The sequence below is a fragment of the Orycteropus afer genome, unplaced genomic scaffold, assembly GCF_000298275.1.
Source record: "Orycteropus afer afer isolate SDZICR_OR568_19922 unplaced genomic scaffold, OryAfe1.0 scaffold00084, whole genome shotgun sequence".
Taxonomy (NCBI): domain Eukaryota; kingdom Metazoa; phylum Chordata; class Mammalia; order Tubulidentata; family Orycteropodidae; genus Orycteropus; species Orycteropus afer.
In genome coordinates, this window is record NW_006921671.1 from 7,653,501 (window position 1) to 7,675,648 (window position 22,148).

The window sequence follows — 22,148 nt, forward strand, 5'->3', positions numbered from 1 at the left end:
TTTTTGAGGCAGTATCACTATGGAAGTAGATTGCCCAACCTTCCTTCTGAGGAGTGGCTGGTGGGTTTAAACCACTAGCCTTTTGGTTAGCAGTCAAGTGACTTGGGCACTACACCACCAGAGCTCCTTTTGGAGTACAGTGGACCCTACTTTAACATGACTGGTGTCCTTATAAGAAGAGATGAGACACAGTGAAATGTAGGACGGAAGATGGCCATGTGAAGATAGAGGCAGAAATTGGAGTGATTCGTGTATAAGCCGAGCAATGTCTCAGATTGCCAGAAAACACCAGAAGTTAGGGAGAAACAAGGCAGGATCCTTCTCTAGAAGCTTCAGAGACACCATGGCTAATACCATGACTTCAGATTTCTAGCCTCCAAAACTGTGACACAATACATTTCTGTTGTTTTAAGCTGCCCACTTTCTGGTCCTTAGATATGGAAACCTAGGAAACTAATTGTTGTTAGATGCTGTGGAGTTGATTTTCTACTCATAGTGACCCCATGTGACAGAGGAGAACTTCCACATATAGTTTTCCAGACCATGATCTTTGTGGGAACAAATTGCTAGGTCTTTCTCCTGCAGAGCCACTGGGTGAGTTTAAATGGCCAGCCTTTTAGTTAGCAGCCAGGCACTTAACCATTGCACCACCAGGGCTTCGTAAGAAACTAATAAACCCTTTGAAAGAGAGCCAGATCATGACTGGGGAGCTCAGGGGCCTAGAGATCTAGCTCTGTCTTGTGTCATCTTGTTGCCTCGTTTGCCTGCCTGACACCTCCACTTTGATGCTCAATTTTATCTTCTTCCTGACTCCAGAATTTCTGCCTCTGACTAGCATGTCCCTACTATAATAACAGGATGCTCACAAACTGGCAAATTGATTATCACCATTTCCAGTACAGCTGTGTACTCTCTACCACCATCACCAACTACTACTACTGCCACTACTTTCAACAAACCACCCTCACCAGTCACCAACCAGCACCACCACCAGCATCATCACCACCTATAACACCTCTACCACAACTGCCTCACTACCCTCAGATTCCATTTACAGAGCATCCAAGTGCTAACTGAAAGGCTGGATGTTTGAGTTTACCCAAAGGCACATTGAAAGAAAGGCCTGCCAATCTACTTAAAAATCAACTACTGGAAAGCCTGTAGAGCACAATTCTACTGTGCCACCCACAGAGTCACAATGAGTCAGAATCTACTTGAGGGAAACTGGTTTCCATCTTCACCACATTTAAATTCACTTTTCATCTTCACCACATTTAAATTATTGTGAAAATGGCAGTATTATCCATATTTTTCAGAAAAAAAAAAAAAAAAGAAATTCAGAGCCTTGAAGAAATGTCTTGGAGTTCACATTGTTGTTAACATTAAATCTCTCTAATCCTCAAGCCTCCATGATCCTTGCCCTGATGTGGTAGGTAACGAAAGACAGGTTGTGAGGATCAGTCATCTGAAAATGACTAAGAATTATGGAGAGGCCCAGATTGTTCACGTGCTTGTAATGTTGCTAGACATTCGTATTGAATAAGCCTAAATTTACTGACCACTACTTGTCTGTTAGTTTGTCATTCAGTGGTGGTTTGGATGTTGCTGTGAGGCTGGAGGCTATGCCATCAGTATTCTGAATCCCAGCAGGGCCACCCATGGTGGACAGGTTTCAGTGGAACTTCCAGAGTAAGGCAGACTGGGAAGAAGGACAGGGCCATCCACTTCTGAAAAAAAATGGCTACTGAAAATCTTATGAATAGCAGTGAAACACTGTCTGATATATTACTGGAAAACTTTATGAAGAGCAGTGAAATATTATCTGATATAGTGCTTGAAAATAAGCCCCTCAGGTTGGAAGGCACTGAAAATATGGCTAGGGAAGAGCTGCCTCCTCAAAACAGAGTTGACCTTAATGATATAGATGTAGTAAAGCTTTCAGAACTTTCATTTTCTGATGGGGCATTACTCAAAATGGGAAGAAACAACTGCAAACATTCACTAATAATCAGAACATGGAATGTATGAAGTATGAATCTAGAAAACTGGAAGTTGTAGAAACTGAAATGGAACACATAAAGATTGATATCCTAGGCTTTAGTGAGCTGAAATGGACAAGTATTGGCCATTTTGAATCAGACAATCATATAGTCTACTCTGCTGGGAATGACAAATTAATGAGGAATGGCATTGCTTTCATCATCAAAAAGAACATTTCAAGATGTATCCTGAAGTATCATGCTGTCAGTGATAATATAATATCCAAACACCTACAAGGAAGACCACTTAGCACTATTATTCAAATTTATGCACCAACCACCAAAGCCAAAGACAAGGAAATTGAAGATTTTTACCAACTTCTGCAGTCTGAAACTGACTAAGCATGCAATCAAGATGTATTGGTAATTATTGGTGATTGGAATGCGAAAGTTGAAAACAAAGAAGAAGCATCAATAGTTGGAAAATATGACCTTGATGATAGAAATGAGGCTGGAGATCACATGATAGAATTTTGCAAGACCAATGACTTATTCACTGCAAATGCCTTTTTTTAACAACATAATTGGCAGCTACACATGTGGACTATGCTGGATGAATTACACAGAAATCAACTCTGTGGAGAGAGACAATGGAGAAGCTCAATATCATCAGTTAAAACAAGGCCAGAACCTGAGTGTGGAACAGATCATCAATTGCACACATGCAAGTTCAAGTTGAAATGAAAGAAAATTAAAACAAGTCCACAAGAGCTAAAATATGACTTGTTTATTTCCCACCTGAATTTAGAGAGCATCTGAAGAAAAAATTTGATACATTGAACACTAGTGACCGAAGACCAGATGAGTTGTGGGATGACATCAAGAACATCATCTATGAAGAAAGCAAATGGTCAATTAAAAGACAAGAGAGGAAAAAAAGACCAAAACACATGTCAGAAGGGACTCTGAACTTGCTCTCAGATGGAAAATAGCTAAAGTGAAAGGACCAAACCAAAATCAAACTCACTGCCATTGAGTCAGATCCAACTCATAGTAACCCCTCCTTGGGTTTCCAATCACACAGAAGTAGATTGCCCAACTTCCTTCTGAAGAGTAGCTGATGGATTTGAACTACCAGCCTTCTTGTTAGCAGTCAAATGCCTTAGGCACTACACCACCAGAGCTTGAAACAAAAGAGCTGAGCAGAAGACTTCAAAGGGCAGCTCGAGAAGACAACGTAAAGTATTACAATGAAATGTGCAAAGATCTGGAATTAAAAACCCAAAAGGGAAGAACTCACTTGGCATTTCTCAAGGTGAAAGAACTGAAGAAAAAGCACAAGACTTGAATTGTAATATTCAAGGATTCTATGGGGAAAATATTGAACAATGCAGGAAGCATCAAAAGAAGATGGAAGGAATACACAGAGGCACTGCACGAAAAAGAGTTGGTCAACATTCAACCATTTCAGGAAGTAGCATCAGATCAAGAATCAATGGTACTGAAGGAAGAAATACTGAAAGAATGGTGAAAAACAAGGCTCCAGGAATTGACCGGATAGCCATTGAGATATTTCAACAAACAGATGCAGCCTATAGTAAGAAGTGCTTAGTCATTTATGCCAAGAAATTTGGAAGACAGCTACCTGGCCAACTGACTGGAAGAGATCCATATTTGTGCCCATTCCGAAGAAAGGTGATCCCACAAAATGTGGAAATTTTTTATCATTAATATGACATGCGAGTAAAATCTTGCTGAAGATATTTCAAAAACTGTTGCAGTGATACATTGACAAGGAACTGCCAGAAATTCAAGCTGGATTCAGAAGAGGATATGGAATGAGGGATATCATTGCTGATGCCAGATGGATCTTGGCTAAAGCAAAGAATGCCAGAAAGATATTTACCTGTGTTTTATTGACTATGCAAAGGCATCTGACTGTGTGGATCATGACAATTTATGGATAATGTTGAGAAAGATGGGAATTCCAGAACATTTAATTGTGCTCATGGAGAATCTGTACATAGACCAAGAGGCAGTCATTTGACTAGAACAAAAAATACTACATTGTTTAAAATCAAGAAGGGTGTATGTCAGGGTTGTATCCTTTTACCATATTTATTCAATCTGTATGCTAAGCAAATAATCTGAGAAGCTGGACTATATGAAGAAGAATGAGGGATCAGGATTGGAGGAAGACTAATTAACAACCTGAGATATGCAGATGACACAACATTGCTTGCTCCAAGTGAAAATGGCTTGAAGCACTTACTGATGAAGATCAAAGACTACAGTCTACAATATGGGTTACACCTCAACATAGACAAAACAAAACTCCTAATGGACCAATAAGCAACATCATGATAAATGGAGAAAAGACTGAAGTTGTTAAAGATTTCATTTTATTTGGATCCATCAACACCTGTGTCAGCAGCAGTCAAGAAATCAGATGTCATGCAGAAGAAAAATGTGGCAGTCTGCTTCTGTAAAGATTCATAGCCTTGGAAACCCTACGGGGCAGTTCTACTCTGTCCACTAGGGACACTGTGAGTCGGAATCAACTTGACAGCCTTGGGTTTGGTTGTTTTTTTGTTTTGTTTTGTTTGTTTTTAGACCAGGATGACTGGACTGTCATATCTTAAATGGGCTTGGAAGCTCTGGGTCTTCTCAAGATGACCTCACAAGACTGAAAGGAAAAAATATTGCATTGGGCAAATCTGCTGCCAAAGGCCTCTTTAAAGTGTTAAGAAGCAAAGATGTCACTTTGAAGACAAAGGTGTGCCTAACCTAAGTCATGCATGGTATTTTCAATCACCTTATATGCATGTGAAAGCTGGAGAATGAATAAGAAAGACTGATGAAGAATTGATGCTTTGGACTTGTGGTGTTGGCATAGAATATGGAAAACACCATGGACTGCCACAAAAACAAACAAATCTGTCCTGGAATAAGTGCAGCTGGAATGCTCCTTAGCAGTGAGAATAGCTAGACTTCATCTCACCCGTTTTAGTCATGATGTCAGAAGGGGCCAGTCCCTGGAGAAGGATCTCATGCTTGGTAAAGTAGAGGGTCAGAGAAAAAGGAAAACTCTCCACAAGATAAATTGACACAGTGTCTGCAGTGATGGGCTCGAACACAGCAAGAATTGTGGGGATGGCACAGGACTGGGCAGTGTTTCGTTCTGTTGTTCATAGGGTGGCTACGAGTAAGAATCAACTCCACGGCACCAAACAACAACAACAACAAATTTACTGGTTGCTTACCATGTGCCAGCCTCTGTGGTAAAGGTGCTAAATTAATTCAGATAATCCTAGCCTATCAAGTTACTTGGATAAAAACAATTCACATTGTCAACTATGTAGATATGTCTATTATGATAATTTTCTAACAACTGGAGGGAAATTGTGTTGAGAGATACCTTTTTCTAATTTGCATAAAGGAACCATATAGGCAGTTATGGATTAAATTGCATTCCCCCAAAATATGTGTTGTAAATCCTAACCCCTATAGCAATTGTAATCCCAATTGGGAATGGCTTTCCTTTGTTATGTTTATGAGGCAGAATTAGCGTAGGGTGTGTTTTAAGTCAATTTCTTCTGAGATATAAAAAAGTAAGCAGAGACAGAGGAAGATAAATGGCACGCCACATTAAGATCACCAAGGAGCCAAGGAACAGAAGCTGAGAATAGACAAGGACCTTCACCCAGAGTCAACAGACAGCGAAAGCCTTCCCCTAGAGTCGGTGCTCTGAATTTGGACTTCTGGCCTCCTAGACTATAAGAAAATAAATTACTGTCTGTTAAAGTGACACACATGTGGTATTTCTATTAAAGCAACACTAGGTAACTAAAACAGGAAGTATTGATCAACTTAGAGTTCTCTTCTTCCTCACATAACCAAAAAAACCACACTCACTGCCGTTGAGTCGGATCTGACTCATAGTGACCCTTCCTTGGGTTTCAGAGGCTGTATCACTACAGAAAGAGCTCTGGTAGCGTAGTGCCTAAGGCACTTAACTGCTAACCAGAAGGCTGGCAGTTCAAATCCACCAGCTACTCCTCAGAAGGAAGGTTGGGCAATCTACTTCTGTAGTGATACTGCCTTGGAAACCCAAGGAGTTGTGTGAGTTGGGTCTGACTCGACGGCACTTAAAAACAACAACAGCATCTTTACAGAAGTAGATTGCCCACTCTTCCTTCCAAGGAGTGGCTGGTGGGTTTGAACTGCCAGACTTCTGGTTAGCAGTCACATGCCTTAGGCACTACACCACCAGAGCTCCCCTTCCTCACTCACATACCCCTTTATTGATTTCTGTTTACATCTATGGATAGCTATATGCATTAGATGCATAAGACCTTTTTTAAAAACTTTCTTTTTTTCCTTTTAGAAAGGGAAATTGGACAAGAGGGTGTTAGAAGAGGGAACAAAAGGGGAAAGGGAAGGTCTGGTATGTTTCCTACTCTTTATATAGCCTTCTAAACCCTGTGGTCACAGGGCAGATGACCAAAGCAGATAAAAACTACTCAGTAGACTGGTTAAGGTGTGTTCAGTGAACTGCCTCAGGAACACTGGAAGAGGGACTTCTATCTGTGCGGCACTTTTCAGGCCACTGAGGACAGCTGGCTGCACACTTGGCCTGAACCCTAGACTCTGAGGATGGATGGTAACATCTGTGAAGTTCTCTGCAGCTTTGTGAGCAGGCAACATGGACCATGGGAACCCCAGTTACAAATGCCATCTGGAGACTGTGGCTAACTCCTTGGGATGGGCATACCCACAAGTCTCTTAGCCTTTGGAGATTTGGAGATACCACCAGCAATGACTGGGAGGTACTTGAGGAGGTTAAGATCCTGCTGTTTTCATTCACCAAATATTTATTTAGTTCCTGCTGTGTGTCGGGAGCTCTGGTGGCATAGTACCTAAGGCATTTGACTGCTAGCCAGAAGGCTGGTGCTTCAAACTTACCAGCCACTCCTCAGAAGGAAGATTGGGCAATCTACTTCCATACTGGTACTGCCTCAGAAACCCTTGCTATGAGTCGGATCTGACCCTATGGCAGTGAGTTTAGAGTTTTTGCTGTGTGCTAGGCATATGTGTATATACGATATGTCAGCTGCTGAGGAAAATAACAAAGTGAGGGACACAGGGAGTGTTGGGGTAGTGGTTTACTATTGTGTACAGTGTGGTCAGGAGCTCTGGTGGTGTAGTGCCTAAGGCATTTGACTGCTAACCAGAAGCCTGGCAGTTCAAACCCACCAGCCACTCCTCGGAAGGAAGACTGGGCAATCTGCTTCTGCAGAGATACTGCCTCAGAAAACCAAGGAGTTGTCTCTATGAGTCGGATCCAACTCAGTGGCAGTTAGTTTGTTTTTTTGTTTTTTTTTTTTTTGTACTCTGGTCAGGAAATGCCTCTCTAAGAGGTGACATTTATCTTAAATGAATCGAAAGGAGGATGCTGCCATGGATGTTAGGATACTTTATGGGGAACGAACAAGTGTGAGGGTCTCAAAGAGGGAGAGTGTCAGGCCGTTCCGTGTTCCAGGAATCAAGGGGCTGGAGCCAAGTGTGTAGGGAAGAGTAGTAGGAGATGAGGGCAGAGAAGTAATGGGGAACCAGAACCTTGAAGGTGCTAGAAAGCACTTTGGTTGTGCTCAGGATGAGATGGGAAGCCATTGGAGGATTTTGAGCAGAGGAGAAATGTGGTTTGATGCATACAGAGAAGGCCATCAAGTCAATAGACACATGGACTTTACTCACAGCAAACTTATGATGGAGGTACTGTTATCCCCATAACAAAAGCAGCAACAATTTGCTTAGAGAATTTAAATAACTTGTTTAAGATCCCAGGAGCTCTGGTGGCATAGTGGTGAAAGCATTCATTCAGCTGCTAACTAAAAGGTAGGCAATTCAAACCCACTAGCTGTTCTGTGGGAGAAAGATGAGGAGGTAGTCTGCTTCCTTAAAGATTTATAGCCTTGGAAACCCTATGGGGCAGTTCTGCTCTGTCCTTTAGGGTCACTATGAGTTGGGATCGACCTGATGGAAGTGGGTTTGGTTTTGGGTTTGGTTTAAGATCCCATGATTAGCTAGGGTGGAGGAGCTGGGATTTGAACCCAAGCAGAATGAGCCATTCTATCACTGAACGCTACTGCCTCTTCCTTGCCAACAGAACTCATACTGCAAGCACCTTCTCTTTCCAGTGTAGTGCTAGGTGTGACACCACCTTCTACTGTCTGCTAGGTCCTTCCTGACCTTCCAGGGACTTACTTCATGCTGCAATCATTTTGAGTCTCCTTGGAATGCCTACCTGTTGGTGTTCTCTAGGGGATGCAAATGACTCTGAGTGAAAAATCTTACCTCAATTTATGGGGGGCCCTTCTGGGATTCTGAGATCTAGTCTCATTAAAGCCTGGATGTTTATTTAATTAAAAACAAGTCCAAATGCTGAGGCTGTTGAAATTGCCTGCCTGGTAATGCAAATCTATAAATCCCACTTCCTACTGCTTCCATCTGACTGTAAATACCCTGAAAATCCAGCTTTGTTGGAAATGTTTTGACCGTTTTGCTTCTGGCTCCACAGGTAGAAATAAATAAAAATGAAAAATAGTGGGAGAAAAACTGGATTAAATTTATTTAAAGCTTAACACGGCTGAGCTCTGGAAGGGTGGCTAAGAGTTTCTGGTTTGCTCCTGTCATGACTGTCTTGGTTTTTTAATTCCCAAATTCAAGCCCTCAGATTCTGCACAGCCATCTCTTGCCTTCTGACATCTCACCTTCAGCTCTGAAGTTAGCAGGGACAGATGAGTCACCATCATTTAAAGAGCAAGAGTTAATGGAAAGAAACTTAGCTTTGCTGTCTAACTAGGACAGTTATCTATTTCTACCTAAAAGCTAGGATCAAGCCCTGAGGAGGACTACCCATGAAGTATTCATGAGACAAAGGAGCAGAATATTTAGAATTGGTGGCATTGTGGGTAATCTTTATTATAGGTACCATATGTCATATGAATTTAAAGTCAGGCTCTTGGAGCAGTCTGGATTCTCTAAAAGGGCCAGCTACCATTTAAGGACTGATACCTTTGCTAAAGGACTGATACACATCTTTCCAGTTTACAGCAGCTATGACCATAGAGTAATGATTATAGCAAGCCAAGCAGCCCAAAGATACTACAATCCCCAGGTTTTGTGAGTTTGCCTGACAATCCCTGATGAAGTCAAGCTATGAGACAGGTGAATATTCCCTGGATTCCAATGGGGCCAGTGGGATCAGCTAGTATATTGATCAGTTCCAGGAGGTCCATGTAAGGAGAAGTAAGTGCCTTATTCTGCTACAGCAAGTATCTGCCCATCCTGTGGATATAGTCATCCTTTCTAGTCATAGCCAAACCTGTTACCTCACCCCCTAGCCCAACACACACACACACACACACACACACACACACACACGGCTTTATTTTAGGGCTCTTTTCAGAGGCTCCTGGGCTACTCAACAATGCAGAGAGCAGCCCATTCCTTTTGTATCTCCTTCCTGTCCATTGATGGGCATTTAGTCTAGTTGCTTAGCAGTAGCATGTCCTACACTTACCTCTGTGACCATAGATTGTAATGATTTCTGTTATTCTGTTAACACAGCACCAAGATAAACACACACACACACACACACACATCACATCACAGACAGGATGAAACCAAATGTGGGAAACCAAAACGTTTTCCAGATTTGGGGCAGCTGGACCATAACAAACATTAGCATGGTTTACTTATCTTATTTTGTCTTGAATTCAAGTATACTTAAATAGAATGCTTTTATATTTTTAGGAAGGTTAATGTGACAGGAAGGAACCCAAGTGGTGCAATGGGTAAGTGCTAGGCTGCTAATGGGAAGGCTGGTAGTTAGAACCTGTGCAGGGGCTCTGCAGGAGATCTGGCCATCTGCTCCCATAAAGATGATAGCCTAGAAAACCCTATTGGGGGAATTCTATTCTGTCCTATGTGGTCACTATGAGTCAGAATCAACTCCAAGGCACACAACAACAGTGTGAAAGGACTGATTCTCACTGTGTCTTCAGGAATTTGCCCCCTTCATACTGTACTCCAGGTTTTCACATTTGGATGTGAACTTTCAAAAGTCAGCAAAAGCACATGTTTCTTCTTGGAATATTGATTATTTCATGCAAAAAAAAAAAGCCACAATACTGAGCACCTACTATGGGCAAGATTCCAGCTAGGCTTTTAAAAATTAAGTACATACAAGACATAGTCTAGGTCTCCTGTAAGCAAAGCTTAACTTTCTTTGCTAGAGATATGGAAAGTAAGTTATATGTCTTTACATTTAACTCCTAGACAATTTCATAGACCCAATGCAAATGGAACCCTTCCATCATAGATTTTTTTTTTGTTTTGGACAACCTGGGTCTCCTTTCTTCAGGAATTAAGTATCTTTGCAAGGAAGGAAACGCTTTACCATATTTTGTAAAGTTAGTAAGAATGCTGCCCTAGAGTTACACTTAGCTGCTGCTAATTACACCTATTTAAAACCAGCAACAGCTCCACAGGCAGCTGGCTTGGAGGGAGCATTTAGCAGCCCAGGGGGCCCCATGCCACAACAGGGCCCTTGTTCTGCCCACGGTAGCCTTTGGCTCCCCCTTAGCTCCCCCTTGGCACTGATACTTAATTACCTCTCAACTGAGTAGGTCTGAACCTATTTGCTGACCCTCCTTGGCAAGTACGTAATCAAATGTCCCCAGGCCTCACCAGCCTATGGGGGCCAATTACCAGCCTGTGGGGGCTTCACCAGCCTGTGGGGGCCATTTTCACTCAAATTTTGCTATCTGGTTGCTCCACCTGCATAATGCAATCCTTTCATGTCTTCACTTTCTCAAAGGCGTTCTCCTTATTAGGGGAAGTCCATAGGATGTATCAGGTAAGCTCGGAAATAGTTTGCAGCTCTTGGATGTTCTCAACTTGACAACCATTTGAAAACTGGCAATTTTTGGTGCCCTGTGTGCAATAGCTTTGTGCAGACCATGTCTGCCGCTGCCCAACTTGGCACAAGTGAGCTGCAGGCTGGGTTCTCCAAGAGTTCTCAGGGGCTGAGATCATACAGAGCCCTGCTGATTGGAGTGTGCATTTGGTGGATGGGGACTTGGCACTGCTCAGAGCAGAGAATCTTTTCTCTCCTGAAAATTTTCCTTATGATGCTTACCTCACTCGGGGCCTATTCTTTTGTTCTACAAAGCAACCCCGTGATTTCTGCCCCACCCACAAAGCACCACAGAGCCCTGTGTTCCTTTTTATTCCTCCTTATGCTGGGCCAGCTGCATTCCTTACAGAAGGAGGGAACATGCCCTCACCTCACCCTCCATCCTTTTTTATATTCTAAGTTTCAAAGCTGCTCTGCTTGTTCTTGAGGATCCAAAAGTCCCTCGTGGAAACTGCTACTTCAGATTCTGGCTCTGGTCTGGCTGTCCACAGTGGCTCATACCTGCTGTGGCTGTCTCCACCATCCTGTGTCCTGTTTCTCCCTTAGTGTCTAACCCCTATGTATTAAACTCTTTCTTCTTCCTTCAGCCAAAAAGCAAGATGATGCATATCATCCATACAAATACATCTACTCCTTACTTGTCCCCTATCTTGTTATCCTATATTTTGCATTTGCAATAATACTAAAAATCTACTATCCAACTATTGTGCACATTAATGACATGCGTCTGACAGATATGAATGCTGATATGTGAGGCTAGAGCAACACTGGCTGTGATGTTTAAAGTTATGTGTCAGCTTGGCTGGGCCATGATTCTCAGTGGTTTGGCAGTTATGTGTTGATGTGATTTGGCAGTTACGTGATGATATAATTTGGCAGTTATGCAATAATGTAATTTGGCAGTTATGTAATGATATAGTTATCCTCCATTTTGTGATCTTATGTGGTCATCCTCCATTTTTACTTGACACCAATTCTCACCTAATGACCTGGTCTTTGGAACTTAACCATGTTGAGAAGTGAGGAGTAGTTATATATGCTTGGACACCATGGGTAGGTCCTGGTCCCAAGTAAGTTTTTAACAGATTGTCATAAACTTTGTGGCTTAAAACAACAAAAATTTACTTTCATAATTCTAGAGGCTAGAAGTCTAAATCTCTACTTAGGCTTAGATGGCCCTGCTACAAGAAAATCATTGATTCTCTATCTTGTATATTCTTATTTTTGACATGAGATGGAAAGCAGCTTATAGCTTCTGGGCAGCAAGCTCTTGGTTCATTTTCCTTAATTTCCCCACACTGTTTACCACAAGGATCAAAAGAGATAATAAGGTGAAGGTTATACCTAAATTGCCAATGGCCATGTCAGTATAATGTGTGAATGAAATTCTTGCATACTGTGGCTGTTCAGTAGATACTATCACCAAATGACTATTGGTCATGACATTTATTTTTCATCTGGTCATCCATGAATTACTAATCACCTAATATGGACAAACTCTGTTCTAGGGACAGGAGATGCAGGGGGATATCTTACAGGATATATTAGTCTCCTGATGCTGCTATAACATATTGCCATAAACTTTGTGGCTTAAAACAACAAGAATTTACTCTCTTATAGTTCTGGAGGCTAGAAGTCTGAAATCAAGGTATGAGAAGGCCATTCTCCTGAAGGCTCCAAGGAAAAATCCTCTCTTGTCTCTTCCTAGCTTCTGGTGGCTCCCAGCAATCTTTGAGAATCCTTGGCTTGTAATCGTATCACTGTAATCTATGACTCTGTCATCACATAACTTTCTTCCCTATGTGTGTCTCTGTCTCCACTTTCTGTAAGGACATCATTCATTGGATTTAGGCCCCACCCTAATCCAATATGGCCTCATCGTAACTAATTGTAGCTTCAAAGACCCTATTTCCAAATAAGGTCATATTCTATGTTTTGGACAGACATGAATTCTGGGGTGACACTCTAAATCCCAGTACAGTGGAGAAAGGAATACCGAATAAATTTTAAAAAATAAGAAGAACATATCAGATTGTGATAAGTGTTATGCAGAAAATTGACTCAGGATGATGTAATAGTACTAGACTAGTTGGGCCTGTTAGAGTGAGACATCAAGAAGGCCTTTCTTGGGGGAGAGTCAAGGGGTGACAGCAAATTGGGATCTGAACGACAGGGAGAACGACTCATGCAAACATCAGAGAAAGGACAACTCCAGGCAGAGGAACAGCAAGGGCAAAGGAAGCTGTGATGAGCACCAAGAAAGCCTCTGGGCTGGAGTATAAGAAAGGGGAAGGCTGGTCGTGGAAGAGGCTGGTTGGCAGAAGAGGAACCAGATCATGCAAGACTCTGTAAGACAGGGAACACATTTGGTTTTTGTTTTACGTGTTGTTGTTCTTGTTGTTATGTGCCGTCGAGTCGGCCCGACTCATAGCGACCCCTCCTTGGGTTTCCGAGGCAGTATTACTACGGAAGTAGGATTGCCCAACCTTCCTTCCGAGGAGTGGCTGGTGGATTTGAACCGCCAGCCTTCTGGTTAGCAGTCAAGTGCCTTAGGCATTATGCTACCAGAGCTCCTTGTTTTACATGTAGTGGAAAGCAATTGGAGTTTGAAGCAGAAGGGCAACACAAACTGGTTTACACTTTAGAAAGGTAACTCAGGCTGTACTGCAAGGAATAAAGTGTAGTGGCTCAAAAGGCAGCAAGAAGACCAGGCAGGAGTCTGATGTGCTAGGACAGGTGATAGGATGGTAGCTGGGTAGAGTCAACTTACTAGATGCAGAGAGCACAGACAGATTTGGGATCTCTGGAGGTGAAGCTAACAGGTTTCATTGATTGATTGGATGTGGAGAATGAAGAAATGAGAGGACTCTAGAACTATTCCTAGGTTGGCAAGAGTGGAAACCAGAAGCTCATCCTCAGCTGAGGATGTGAGTGGGTTGGCCAAGGGTGACTGTTAAGTTGCCTGGAGTGTGGCTTATTTTATAGGAGGGAGAGATGTGCTAGCACCTACCTGCCCATTGACAGTTACTGGAGAAACATGGAGAGAATCCACCAGAGGAATCAACTGGTTTCAGGGTTTTTGGATTTTTTTTTTTTTTCTTCCTTTAAAGTGTTTTTTGAAAGCAAACCATAGCCAATTCCACAGACTATGGAGTCAATTAACTTATAGTAGCCCAGGGCTGGTGTAGGGCATTAAGGAAGGCAACAGTGACAAGTGTTATACAAAGAGTTACAAGCTGAAATGTCCATGGCAGCAAGAGGCAGTGTGGTTTCTGGGCTGCACTTGGGAGTTGCTGTTATCAGTCCTTACATCAGAATTTAATTTGGTTTACTTAAAGGTAAACCTGAGTGTCTGTTCTCATGGAAACTCCCTGCCCAGTCCATTCCCCAAATACCTGAAAACCCAGTCCCCTAAGGAAAACTCTGCTTTGTTAGCTTCATTGTATCCCAATGTTTGCTGACTTCATAAACACATCTTACAGGAATATGAAAAACCCTGAAAAAGGGTGAATGTGTGAAATCAGGACCCTCTGGGAACCCTGAATTTGATCACTGTATTTATTTTGGAATTAAAGATAGTAACAGTCCATTTTGGGTTCTTATTGACAAACAAGAAAGCCGATGTCACGTAACATTTCCCAGAACAGGGAGTATCCAGGACTAGGCAGACATAGGAATTTTTTTTCAAGGTGTGAGACTTTCCCTTAATTCTGTCTTAGTCACACATGGTTACTCATTACCTGGAAGGGCATTAAGAGTTTATCCATGGTCACTGTATGTTTTGTGCTGCTTTGATAAACCAGGAAAAATGCAGACAGCTGAGTCATCATGTTCAGTTAGTATTTCCATTTCACCTGGAGCAACATTTTTCTGTATCCCTAACAATTGTATTGCTTTCCATGTTATTATGATCATCTATTTTGCAGGATAATTCAGCCTTTTGCTTGAGGATATTAATAATACATATTGTAAGTGGGGAGTAGCATTATCAAAGTACCCTTTGATAATACAGGAATTGAAATACAGGAAGATTTGGTAACTCACATTCAAGGTCTATAGTGATGTAGCAAAGAAAGGAGAATGAGAAAATTAAGAACCTTGAAACCACCACAGAACTTTGTTACCTCTAGAAGAACTACTCTAGGTGATTCTCAATTCTGAAATTTTTTCAATTCAATAGGTAATGCACACCTACTATAAATCCAAGCCCATTACTCAGAATTAGTGCATTCATACATACTGCAGAAGTATAAAACATAGTAGATACAAAGATGTGTAAGAGATGGTGCTGTCTTCAAGAATTCTTTTATCTAGTTGGATAAAAACAAAAACAATTGTGAGCTAGTTCAATGACAAAACAAGATGGAGTGTGAGACAGACTAGAATGAAAGGGACAGACACTATGAGCTTGGATGTCAAATATGCAGAAATGCTTTGTCCTGAAACACTCAGATTCCTGACCTAAGCTAAGTGATCCTTTAACAACAAGCAAGATTTGGACGAGGGAGACTAATTGGCAAGGAACTCCTTGCAGTTGGAACAGCATGTGAAAAGGATAGCCCTGGAAAGGATTAGAGTGTGCATGCAGGAAAAAGAGGCCCACCTGAGAAGGAGAAGTTGACTTAAAGCAGTGGTGAGGACATGTTAAAATATGTAGACTAACACCAATCATGTCACCTGCTGTGATGGAGACAATACTCCTTTGAGGACAATAATGTCTCTGTGCATACTGAGTCTAAGTTCAATTGTGGAGGAATTTAGTCACAAATAATCTTTCTTACCTATATATGCATCAGTCAGTCTGTGGCTGGGAAAACAGATGATAAATTATTTCACTAAGGAAGTGGTAACTCATTCTCCAGGGAGAAGGAAGGAATTGGAATGGACTAATCCTCATTGGGGAGCTCTGGTAGCGTAGTGGCTAAGGCACTTGACTGCTAACCAGAAGGCTGGCGGTTTAAACCCACCAGCCACTCCTCAGAAGGAAGGATGGGCAATCCTACTTTTGTAGTGATACTGCCTCGGAAACCCACAGCACATAACAACAACAACAACAACAATCCTCATTGAATTTATGTGAGCAAAGAAGGGGCGGAATCACCAAACACTAATGAATTTATCTATCAGTCCTATGCATTGTCTTCTATTGAAAAGGTGCAGTCTCAAAGGGATTAGCTCTTTATTTGGGGAATTTAAAAAAAAAAAACTCAGTAATCAGGAGATTCTTTTGCCTCAGAAGGTTCAAAGAACTTTAAAACAGAACGATAATTCTAAAGATTGTCCAATTCTAAATTTATCAGGGTCATTAATTTGCCATATGTGTGATCCTGAATATATTTATATAAAGTTCCAGTTTCTTCATCTTCAAGACACATAACAAAGCATGTCAGAAAGTGAAAGGAAAAATTCAATATCTCTCTTCCTTGTTCTTTAACTAGAGTGGTTCCATGAATACAATCCAACTTATTTTCAAACCCATGGTTGGTTCTGTCACTCACTCCCTGTTTGATTTTATGCAAGAGACCTAATTTCTATAAGCCTCTGTTTCTTCACCTTTAAAATTTGGCTTATAATGCCATATGATAGAGATATTATAAAGATTAAGACCAATAACATGTACAAAGTGCCTAGCACAGAGGCTAGCTGGCATAATAAAATGTAGCTATTTTTCTTTCTTTCTTTCTTTTTTTTTAAGTAAACCTAAGTTCCATAGCATAGTGCCTAAGCACTTGACTGCTAACCGGAAGGCTAGTGGTTCAAACCCACCAGCCACTCCTCAGAAGAAAGATTGGGCAATCTACTTCCATAGTGATCCCGCCTTGGAAACCCAAGGAGGGATCACTATGAGTTGGATCTGACTCGAGGGCACATAACAACAACAACATCTTCTGTAGTGATACTACCTTGGAAACCCAAGGGTCACCATGAGTTGGATCCAACTCAATAGCAGTGGGTATATAGTTAGTTATAGTTTAGAAAATGTTTTCATGAATTTCACAATAACCTCTTAAGGTAGATAAACACTACCAGTTTTAGAAATGAGAAAACAGAGGCTAAAAAATATGAAGTGACATGTTCAAGGGCATGCAAGAGTAGAAGACAAGAGTTGGGACACTCTAATGCACCCATTTCAGTGATATTTACCCTATGCTCTAGCTGTCTTTTTAAACAGAACATACAAACTAAAAGAAAAATTGTTGTTGTTGTTGTTATGTGCCGTCGAGTCGGCCCCGACTCATAGCGACCCCTCCTTGGGTTTCCGAGGCAGTATCACTACGGAAGTAGGATTGCCCAACCTTCCTTCCGAGGAGTGGCTGGTGGGTTTGAACCGCCAGCCTTCTGGTTAGCAGTCAAGTGCTTTAGCCACTATGCTACCACAGCTCCTAAAAGAAAAATAGTTTGTTTATTTATTTTTATAGTACATAATGAGCATTCTATAAATGTGGTTCCCTTCTGAATCCCACAAGCAAGGGCTCCAGGCCAAACTGATAAGTTGGCCAACAATTGCTTGGTTCTCTACCTCTGTGCTGTCCAAGGTGGTAGCCATTACCATATGTGGCTACTGAGCACTTGAAATGTGACTAGGCAGAACTAAGAGTGCTGCACCTATAAAACACACACTGGATTTCAGAAACAGTGTGAAAAAAAAATAGAATATAAAATATCTCATTAATAATTTTTAAAATTGATTAGATGATGAAATGATAATGTTTGGGGTATATTCAGTTATATATTTCACCTATTTCTTTTTATTTCTTTATAATGTGGCTACAAGAAAATTCCAATGAGTTTGAAGCTCACATTTGTGGGTTGCCTTATACTTCTATTGTATAGAGCTGATCTACCTAATCTTTTGCCCTTCCACAGGGATTCAGTAGCCTCTCAGGCTGCCTGCCTCTTCACCAGGATTTTGAAACCCTCCTGTAGGAGACCAATGTTCTTCTCACCTACTTCATGCAGGGAGTTAATGATCTCTTTCTCCCTCTCTCCGCACAGAGTCTTCTTTTAGAAAAGGTACTGAAAACAAAGACTAATCCACCTAGACTGAGGAGAGTTATTAGTTCAAGGACCATCATTTCAAATGCCTGCAATGATCAGGAGCGTACCATAAAGTGGACCAGGTGTAGGTAGCAATAGAGAGTAGTGGGGACACTTATAAATTAAAGAAGATATGCCCCATTCAAAGGGAACACCTAGTACCAAACTTTAATTAATTACCATTTAGGAATTTGGGCTCAATGTGGCCAGATCTTCTGATTTTTTCAAGGACAACAAAAATTTTATATTCTTTCATGATGTTGCCTGATTTTCAAACATTTACAATAAAATAAAAACTTCTCAGAAGCATTATAAAGGGCCTATGAAATCTGCCTGTGGGTTTCATTTGGCCCACTTGGCCCAGTTTTTTACCGCTTTCTTTACCTATATAAAGACCCACCTGTGGTAAAATCAACAGGTACGGCTCGTAACATTGCTTTTTTCCTCTTGACATTCATGTAGCTGGAAAACCCTTAGCCCTTACAAATGAGATACTGAGGCCCAGAGAGGACAAGTGGCTCACTGTGGTCATACCACCACTCACTCAGAATGAGAAAGTCATGTTCCTGGCTTTCTGATCTCTAATCCTTTAAAACAAAAGACAGTGTTTTCTGCCCCAAAATTTGTCTCTGAGGAAGCTCCAAGGTAAGCTGAAACCTCTGCAAGTAAGTAAGTGAGTCTTAGAGCAAAAGATGTACCTATACTAGTTTCCAGCTGCCCAGGCAAATGGCATTAATGGTGAATGTTCTTTTTGAATCTCTCACATATATCATAATATGTAAGCTAAAAGGATAAACATTAGCCATTTATCCAAAATGAATTAAAGTCTATAAGAAATCTACATGGAAAAAAAATCACAGTGCTAGATACCCCCATTATTTATGACGTGGTATACCTTCTAAATATCTGAGTCAAGCCCGAGAGGGAGAAAGATTATTTATTCTACAGTTGACACAGAAAGAGTTCCATCTGGACCACACTCTAAATGTGCGTACTCTTCTCAGTTCAAAGGTGCAAGTGGCCTAACCCAGTTAATAGAAAAAATACAGGTATAAAAATTTAACATTCACTCAACTCAACATATGTTTTCTTGCCTTTCCTTTTGCAAATACATCTATGGAACACTTAAGTTTTAAACTAGATGCTTATGTTATTGATAATCATTCCAAAAAAAAATATCAGATTCTAGGTAATTTCAAGGATGCAAGAAATTTGGAAAAGGCTTATGCCAAGAAATTTGCTTACTCCAAGAAAATTGGAAGACAGCTACCTGGCCAATAAACTGGAAGAGACTCATATGTGTGCCCATTCCAAAGAAAGGCAATCCAAGAGAATGTGGAAATTATCAAGCAATATCATTAATATCACATTCAAGTAAAATTTTGCTGAAGATAATTAAAAAATGATTGCAGCAATATATATATTGACAGAGAACTATCAGAAATTCAAGCTGGGTTCAGAAGAGAATGTGGAACAAGGGATATCATTGCTGATGTCAGATGGATCCTGACTGGAAGCAAAGAATATCAGAAAGATGCTTACCTATATTTTATTGACTATGCAAAGGCATTTGACTGTATGGATCATAACAACTTATGTATAACATTGTGAAGAATGGGAACTCCAGAACACTTACTTGTGCTCTTGAGAAAACTGTATATAGAAGAGGCAGCCATTCAAACAGAACAAGGGGATACTACAGTTTAAAATCAGGAAAGGTGTCAGGGTTGCATCATTTGCCCACACTTATTCAATCTGTATGTTGAGCAAATAATCTGAGAAGCTGGACTATATGAAGAACATGGCATCAGGATTGGAAGAAACACAATTTTGGTTGATGAAAATGAAGACTTGAAGCACCTATTGATGAAGATCAAAGACTACAGCCTTCAATATGGATTGTACATCAACATAAAGAAATCAAATATCCTAACAACTGGACCAATAAGAAACATCATGGTGAATGGAGAAAAGATTGAAATTGTCAGGCATTTCATTTTACCTGGATCCACAATCAGTGCTCATGGAAGCAACAGTCAAGAAGTCAAAGGACATCTTGCATTGGGCAAATCTGCTGCAAAAGACCTCTTTAAAGTTTTGAAAAGCAAAGACGTCATTTTGAAAACCAAATGTGCACCTGACCCAAGCCATGGTATTTTCAATAAACTCATATGCATGTGAAAGCTGGACAATGAATAAAGAAGACTGAAGAATTTGCATTTGAATTGTGGTGTTAGAAAAGAATATTGAAAATACCATAGACTGCCTGAAGAATGAACAAATTTGTCTTGGAATGCAAGACATTAGAAGCAAGAATGGCCAGACAGTCTCTCATACTTTGGTCGTGTTGTCAGAAGTGACCAGTGCCTGGAGAAGGATATCATGCTCAGTAAAGTAGAGGGTCAGCAAAAAAGGAGAAGACTCTCAACAAGATGGATTGAAACAGTGACTGCAATGATGGGTTCAAGCATAGCAAAAATTGTAAGGATGGTGCAAGACACCATCTGTTGTTCTGTTGTACATAGGGTCACTATGAGTCAGAACCAACTTTAAGCACCTAAAATCACCACAACAGGTGATTTCAAATATTCTTGCTTAAACCCCAGGACTTTCCTAGGTGACATTAGAGGACTGAATTTTTCCAAATCACCAGGCTATAATTACATTGCAGAGACAGCCAGAGTTAACATGTTCATAATTAATAGCAAAGTTGTATTGTGGTGGCTTGCATGTTGCTTTGATGCTGGAAACTATGCTACCAATATTTCAAATAGCAGCAGGGTCACGCATAGTGGACAGGTTTCAGCAGATCTTCCAGACTAAGAAAGAGTAGGAAGAAGAATCAACTTCCAAAAAAAAAAAAAAAAAAAATTGGCTACTGAAAACATTATGAATGGTCCTGAAACATTGTCTGATGTAGTGCCAGAAGAGGAGCCCCTCATGTCAGAAGGGAAGAGCTGCATCCTCAAAGTATAGTCAATATTAATGACATGGATAGAGGAAAGCTTTCAGGACCTTCATTTGCTGATGTGGCATATCTCAAAATAGGAAGAAACAGCTGTAAATATCCATTAATTAATTAATAATCAGAATATGGAATGTATGAAGTACGAACCTAGAAAAATCAGAAATTGTCAAAAATGAAATAGAACACATAAAGATTGATATCCTAGCCATTTGGCTATTTTGAATCAGACAGTCACATGTTCTAGTGCTTAAGGCATTTGACTACTAACCAGAAGGCTGGTGGTTCAAACCCACCAGCCACTCCTCAGAAGGAAGGTTGGGCCATTTACTTCCGTAGTGATATTGCCTCGGAAACCCAAGGAGAGGTCGTTATATTCGTGGCAGTGAGGAGAAGAGGAGGAGACTATGCTGGGAATGACAAATTAAAGAGGAATGGCATCACATTTATGAGAGACCACATCTTTCCAACAGGAGCAGCCAAACAAGTAGACTTTTATTTGTTTTGTAAATTTTCACAGCAAAACATAAACCAATTCAACAGATTCTACAAGTACAATTTAGTACCTTTCATTACATCCTTTGAATTGTGCAACCATTCTCAGCTTCTTTTCTGAGTTATTCCTCCTTCATTGACATAAACTCATGGCCCTCTAAGGGTCCTATCTAATCTTTGAAGTTGCTGTTGTCAATTTGATCCAATATACATGGCTCTTAAAAGAGCATAGTGCTCAAGTATTAACAATGTCAGTTAGGCTAAACTAGTATTCAGTTTTAAAATGACTTCAGGGGATATTTTTGGCTTAAAGTTTAAAGATTATCTCAGAGCAACACTTTTAGGGATTCATCCAACCTCCAGGGTTCCAGAAAGTCTAGAGTCCATAAGAATTTGAAATTCTGTTCTGCATTTCTCCTTTTGATCGGGATTCTTTAATGGAATGTTTGATCAAAACGTCCAGTAATGGTAGTCGGCCACCATCCAATTCTTCTGGCTTCAGAGCAAAGGAGCAAAGGAGAAAGTTGTTCATTGACGCAATTAGCCACACGTTCCATATCTTCCTTCTGCTGTTGACTGTCCTTCTTCCTTTGTTATTCCAGGTGAACAAAGAGCAATTGTTAGCCTTGGATGACGGCTTGCAAGTCTTTAAGACCCCAGGAACTACACAGTGAACTGGGAGGTAGGA